The 7,710-nt window shown below is 37.7% G+C and overlaps 1 long non-coding RNA gene across 1 annotated transcript; it reads right to left on the reverse strand.

The window, feature by feature from the left end:
• Positions 1-3,817: 3,817 nt before the first annotated feature.
• LOC135934003 (uncharacterized) lies at positions 3,818-6,847 on the reverse strand. The gene is made up of 3 exons (XR_010574047.1): positions 6,709-6,847; positions 6,430-6,566; positions 3,818-6,363 (listed from the first exon to the last, which is right to left on the reverse strand). It is a non-coding gene; the product is annotated as an uncharacterized LOC135934003 (long non-coding RNA).
• Positions 6,848-7,710: the final 863 nt, after the last annotated feature.

A 7,710-nucleotide genomic window follows, 5' to 3' on the forward strand; every position in this document is an offset into this window, starting at 1 on the left:
AAATGTGTTTCAAAATCAATAAGGTTAGGGTCGTGTTGTGCCTGAAAACCTGCTTAAAATGATTAAATTCTCCGAATTTGACAGCAAAATGCCTGTTTCAAGCACAGAACAACCGAAATATTATTATTCCAAAGTAAATGCAGCTGGCATCCCTAGCTCCCTTGCTCGCCAGCGCCACCAAGCCGTAACTATAAGAGTATTTGTTTTCGTCTCCTTCTCACTATCGGAGGTTCGTGCGCGTGAGAACTGTTTTGAATTCAAATTTCTCAATTCCAACAAAATTTAAGGTGAGTTAGGAATTATACTAGATAAAATAACCTCAAAGAAGCATCGGTAATTACTTTAAATGATTAGCAGGGTTCTTGTGGCGTCAAATATCGACCGAATGAATACAAATATTCACCAATTTTTTAACTGCGCGCTCAATTAGACGTTTGAAAGCTGAAATTTGAAGCTTTTTCGGAACTTTATCTGGAGTATTTCATTGTTAGTTAAATATTAGATAAAAAACAACATTCTAGGACTGAATGAAAGACAAAGGGAAACCTGAACAGTAAATTTACTGAGGATAGAATGTAGGAAGGAACTAAAAAATTCAACTCGTTCAATTCGTTTTTTATTTTATAAATTCCCCAAACAAATTTGCTTCGAAACTAAAAGAGTCCTTATTAAATTTTCCGAATTTATTGAATTTACGGACTAAGTATGTGATTTTGTTTCGTTGAATTTACGGAATCATATAAACTCTATCGTTTTTGTAAACAAATTCCCATTTATTTTTCCAGATGAGTAGTGAGAACGAAGAAAGTAACGTGGAGGGGTTCGTTCCATCTCTTCTTTCCCTGCAAGAGCTGGCGATCAACACAATCGTCAAAAATATTGGGGGCTACAGAGACCTCATTACGAAGAAGATTGGTACTGTTTAATTATTTTTATTCTTTGAGCTTACCATAATACATATGTTAACAAATTCTAGCTCCTCCCATGCGCAAAATTTTGTTTGACCAAGCAATGGAAAGGAAAAAAGAAATTGGAGAAGACCAGGTTTGGGCTGCTCTTCCATACCTTGACCAGCACAAGACGACTGAACGTTTTTCAACCAAAGATTTTGCTAGCATTTTTCGCTTGGAGAGCAAATCTGGAGGTTTTTCTGAAGCATCCGTTTCAATGGAAGAGGTAAAAAAGCCGTGTTGCACAAACTTAATTTAATTATTTCCTTTTATAGTTCCTCCGATACCTGGTTGAATTTGTTCCGAACTTGAAAGAGCTCGAGATTGAGGACCCAAGGACAGAATCGAGAAGGATGTTGTACAAAAAAATACGGCTACAGCCACTTGCCACTGACCTGCTCTTGAAGATGCAAAATTTAACAGAAGTCAGCATTATCGATGTTTACATCACATTTACAGAATTTGTACGAGTCTGCAGGGAAAGCCGTAACTTGCAGTCCATTAAAGCAAATAATATTCTGCTTGACGTGGAACCAATTCATTCCTTGAAAATTCTGGAGACGCTCCACTCCAAGTTTAACGACAAATTGTATGACGAATGGAAATTTCCTAGAAAAATTTGCATATGTTTGTGGAAGGCAAACAATGTCAAACCTTGCCGAGTTGCAATGGTAACTCTTTTCAATGACTTCTTTGACTTGATCCCGACTGGTTTGACTCATCTTCGGGTAATACATATTTTTTGCCCAGCTTTTTTGCAGATATTCATTAAAATGTGATATTATATTTCAGATATGCGCCTGGAAAGCAATTGACTTCCAAAACAACAGACACCGTATGCTACGCAACCTGCGCCGAGTAGGAGGATCTCTAAAATATCTTCTCCTCCAAGACTTAAAGCCAGAATTGAAAATCACGTTCAAACATGTATTTGATCACTGCCATGATTTGGAAATTCTTGAAATACGCGACTCTTGTGTGTGTCTTGATGATCCGATTGCTTCTTTTGGTCAATTGAAAAAATTTTACTGGATAAACTTGTAAGATAAATTTTTTGAAACTAAACATTACAAATCTAACTTGATTATTATGTTTACAGGATTGTTGGTGAAGATTTACGGTACAGCTCCTTAAAACTTGACAGAATTTTTTCTGCGCCTCATCTGCAAGAAATTACCATCCGCACTAACCTCATAGTAGATCTTGGTGACATAGGGTCACTTTTGAACCGGATTAGAAATCGTAAGATTTTGACCAAATTGACTACGATGAGGATTGTGTATGGCGTTGATCATGATTACCCACGTTCCAAAGAGGAAGAATTTCACGAGTTGGCTCGTGAACTGCGCTCTTTAGGTTGCTCTACAGATGTATCTATAATAAGACAAATCGGACGGACCAATCCCCTTAGCGTAAATAGACTAAAGGGATATGGTTGGTTAGCCGTACGCGCAGACCAGTTTGGTTCCATTTAGTTGAGATTACAATTATCATAAACAAACGAATGGCAATGTTCAGTACGAAGAATGAATCTGTAATATAAGTATTGTAATATTTAGTAAAAAATAAGTTTCGTTCAAGGAAAAACTCAATTTAATAAATTTATTGAATGGAAAAATAGAAGATGTTGTTACCTTTGCTCCATATTTATAAAAAGAATAAATACCTTTTTAAGAAGATGAACATTCTGCAGACCAATTTTGATTTAATTATTACAAAAAGAAAAAAATATAAATCGTATTTTACGGGTTTCCGATTAAAAAATACTCAAAGGAGCTTGAAGGCGAAAATGTTGTTATTTTTGTAAATTCAACATGGATTTCTATAGTAATTTCTTGATGAGCCTTACCACCTTTCCTACCCTGACGACCTTATCCTTGGGAAACCAAAACCTGAGATCATTCCCCTGGAGCCAATTTTAACGATTTTAAAGAAGTAAACACTTTTTCGTCAATCCTATGAGACTTTTTTTAAGTAAAACGTGTCTCCACCAACACACCCAAAAGTGTTATGCGCTTTATCGAAACAAAAATTGTGCCATACAATTTTAATAATAATTAATTCGATTTTAATTCTGACGTTCAATCAGACGCTTATATAGATCTGCGTCTCTGAGGTCTGGTAATTAACCGTCCCGGATAAAGAAAAACTAAAAAAAGGATAAGCAAGAGTTGAAGATTTTCGCATAAATGACGTTTTGTAAATAGTTTAGTTTATATAGTGGTTCAGAATTTCCCGCAAATAAATTTGAGCAACTCATCAGAGAAGGCGACTACCATTTTAGGGACAATCTTTCTAGAGAAATAAAATCAGATTTCAAGTAAGGATAGACTCTTTAGTAACCATAACTTTACAAAACACTTTTCTCAAAAAGTTACACTGCTATAAGCTTAATTTTGACTTAACAATCAGATTTTTGGCGATTCACCAATCTCATCATAAATTTCGTCTAAAATATCATCGTTAAATTTGAAATTTACGCCGAAAACTGTAAGACTTGCTTTCAAATGGTCGCCATCAGCGAATTGCTGCTCGGACCGGTGCCGCAGCACTTCCACTTTTTGCCGAAACACAAGGCAAACGCTTGCTGAAATCGCAAATGATGGCCCACCGAGAAAAAAGTCAACCAAAAGGTGCCCATTGGGTGCCCGCGTTCGGTCACCCGGCTACCCCCCGTGGGCACCCAGATGGGCACCCATTGGTTATACCGCATGTCCAACCCTTCGGGCACCCGCGAGTGGTCATGCCCAGAATTCGGTCACCAAATGGGCACCCATTAAATGACCTTTCATAGAATCTCCTTTTATGTACATTAAAGGTATACCTGAATTCAGGGAGCGTAATAAATGAGAGGCCGATAAAATTCGTTGACCAAAAGCTAACCATCGGGTGCCCGGCTGAGGTTACCACCAGTGGGCAGCCATTGGTTACCTTTTGGCTACCTTTTATCTAGGGCTTTCAGGTGGCAGGTCGATTGACTCTGTTCATTAAAAAAGTGAAATTTGTAGCGCAAAATGACAGCCCTAGGTAAGAGGTAGCCAAAAGGTAACCATTGGGTGCCCGCTTGGGGTTACCCTCAGTGGGCAGCTAGATGGGCAGCACTTTTATTGGATGATATTCATACAACAAATAAATTACAATTAAATAATACATGTTATACATCAAATTTGAAGATCCCTATTTTTAAAAATCCCTGAAAATCAAATTATGTGAATGAAGGGTGGACTGTAACTCTTTACTGGGTTAAGATATCACCTTGAAATTTTCATTTTCTATCCTAGTTTTCCACCATGAACAACTTATCAACCTACAAAAAATTCGCAGGGAAAAGGTCAAGGTCACCTTTTGCAACCTTTACTCAAAAATTCAAAATCAAGGGATGATACAACCCTTAGATCTTTTTGGGGTTCAGGGCTGAAATGTAGCCCTTGAAATTCTACACAAGCTCACCAAGTTTCAAAGGTGCAACAGTAGTTTTGCTGTAATTTGAATTTGAAAATTAAAATCCGGCTCGATGCCGCTCGATCGAGCACGGCCTTTAGTCGGCGAGTTCGCCCATCATTCGTTGATAATATTTCTACCCATTCCATTTGATTAGACACAACAAGAGGGCCCAGTGTAGACATATCAAGGTCAAAATCAACCTTCAGGGTCTGTACCTGACGAGATCCTGAGATTAAAAAATCAATTTCATCAAACTTAAGTGTCTTTCCATAAGCTATCACCGCTCTGCAGCTCAAATATAAAGTCAAAACTGCCGATTTCAAATTTTAAAACTTTTTAACATCACGTCGGGATTAATGGCTACCACAATTATTTCAAGAATTGGTTTCAGGATTGTCATTCGGCGGTTTAGGCTGTATTTTTTAGCTGTACAGAGGCCAAAACCTATAAAAAGACACCATGATTGATGAAATTGGACATTTTCGAAATTATTATCTCAGGTCTCAGGGTCTCATCAGGTTCAGACCCTGAAGGTCAATTTTGACCTTACTATGTCAATCCTTGGTCCTCTTGTTGTGCCTAAGCAAATGGAACGGATTAAAATATTATTGACAAATGATAGACAAACTCGCCGACTAACGGGCATGCTCGATCGAGCGGCATCAAGCCGTATTTCAACTTTCATTTTCAAATTACAGCAAACATTTTTGGTACTTCAAAAACTTGGGTGTGCTTGTGCAGATTTTCACGGGCTAACCCCAAAAAATCTGAGAGGGCTATCATCCCCTAATATTGAATTTTCAAAAAAGAAAGGTGACCATGACCTTTGACCTGCGAATTAAAAGTCGTTCACAATTGAAAACTAGGTTTGGCAGTGAAAATTCGAAGGTTATACCTAATGCAGTTAAGTTACATTCCACCTTTCAATAACAGAGAATAAGCAGTTACAATTAAAAAATAAATTATTAAGTGTTAACAACAATTTTTCAACACCAAAAAATCGCGTACAATAGACTGCGGAGAACTGCACACTTACAAATTAATGAGACTTAATTGTTAAAACGTTTAAAACCATAAAAACATTGATTTTTGAGGTGATGCAGTAACAGAACAAATAATATTGGATGATTATAATAATTGTACGAGTTAACCTGCAGTTGGGAATTCCCCCTTGGCTGCCATTAATTGGTATTCTTTTGATTTTAATAAGATTTCACTGAGATAGAGGACACGGTCCTGCTGCTGTGCATTCAACATTCAACCCTTTAAATAATTATATCTGATGTGCTGGAAACCAAAACATATAAGCCAATCATCGTCGAAGTGTAATTACATTTTTTTCAATGTGCTGATGTTTCTAGGGTGATTGCGGCGTAACTGATTTTGGTTTTGAGCACATTAAAATTAATAGTATAAGTCCAGAAGGCACAGCAGCAGTATTAACTTTAATAAAAAAAACACAATGAGAGGGAATTAAAATCAGAAGTATACCAGTGGCACCATCTATTGTTATTGAATTGAAACATTTAAGGCTTTTGCAATTGATATTTATAAACTTATGAGATCACTATCAGAGAAATTAATTTAAAAATTAGTTGTGTCTACAATTAGTTGTCAGGGAAATCTAGAAATATTCATCTAGAGAATGCAAACCTAAAATAAAAATATGCCGCAAACACAAAATCAAAACATAGTTATTGGAATTAAATTCAGTTGTTGCGAACATTTGTTAAGTGAATTTACGTATTTGAGCAGAAAATTAGAGCCTTGTTAATATTAATTTTAAAGATTTCAACACACAAAAAACGCCATAAAACATACAAAGAAAAGCACTCAATATCCCTACTCATGTCGTCCAGCGTCCAGCACTTATCCTGTCAAACATGGCCGTTGCTTTACATCTTTGGGGTCCATATGGTCCCATCAATTTCACGTCAGCCGAAAATGCAAACAAAACAGCAGACAAACCCTGCAAAATAAAATACAAAGTATTAATTATCTACTCAATAATATCGCCGGGAATTCAACTGCATACCTGCGGATACTGCGGCCGGAGTTTTGTTAACTTGTCCAGGCTTGTCATCCGGATGGCCATCGCGTTTAGGCAGCTATTCCCAAGTTCCCAACCAGAGGACATCAAAATAATCAATCAGGGCGGGACGCGGTGCTAGCCTGATGACACAAGGATGATTTTAAAGCAATTTAAAACGAATATTTTGATGCCAGTATATGTGTCTACGCGCGCGTATTTTTGTACACCGCCGCGCGGCGCCGCGCCCTACGCAAATCTAATGTATTCAATGCATACCCTTACCTTTCGGAACATCAGGAACATCGACAATCCATCCAAAAACCCGTTGATGTTGTCTATTTGTCGAAAAGCAACCGAAAACACGGCGAAATTCTCGGCTAAAAATGATGATGCAATCCAGCGCGTCTCAACCATCATGCTTGTTTTCAGTCACTGAGCCAGAGGTAAGGAGAGTAGAGAAGTCTCTACTCTCCTTAGCCAGAGGCAGCCGCAGCTGGTGCTACTGCCGACAGTGGCGCCACACGCGCGGCCGACGAGTGTAACAAAGAAACGCGCGCGCGATAATGCTGAGCTAAAATAATAATTATTGCTCAAAACGAGATAATAATTTAAAGAGTTTGAAATGCTAATAAGTGTTATAACCAAATAAATTTTTAAAAAATAATTTTTACGAAACACGAACTCAAGAATTTACGGTGGTTCTCAGGTTGCCCATTGGTTGCCCATTGGGTAACCCAATTTGGTTATCAAAAATTTTATTTATTTATTTGTGTACTTAAGCTACTTTTAAAAAAAATATTTTCCAAAATAAGTTAAAACCTGCGGTGACGAAAATCTGACCAAATTTGAGTGTAAAACGAGTAAAGTAAAATGGTGCTCGCGCATCGGTTAACCATTGGGTAGCCAAAAGTTGCCCCTTTTTAGCAATCATATTTAAATGCATAAAAATTTATTTTTCAATCCTACAATAACCATAATAATATTTTTTCTGTGCCCAAAATTTTACGAAAACAGTTAATGAACCGGTCACACCGCATGCAGTTATCCTATCCGAGTTACCCGAAAGCTGCCCGATGGTTGCCCACGACTGGGCACTGGCAATTTTAGGTGATCCCAGCCAAATATAAAAAATTCCAACCAAGCCAGGTTCAAGGTCATGCCTGAAATGCAAAACCGCCCTTAGTTTAATTTTTTTCAGGTGACCGCAAGTGACCATAGTTAACCGCCTGCCCACTCCGAGTATCCGAAAGGTGCCCGATGGGTGCCCAAGACTGGGCACTGGCA

Source organism: Cloeon dipterum, chromosome 1 (genome assembly GCF_949628265.1).
Source record: "Cloeon dipterum chromosome 1, ieCloDipt1.1, whole genome shotgun sequence".
NCBI classification, from domain to species: domain Eukaryota; kingdom Metazoa; phylum Arthropoda; class Insecta; order Ephemeroptera; family Baetidae; genus Cloeon; species Cloeon dipterum.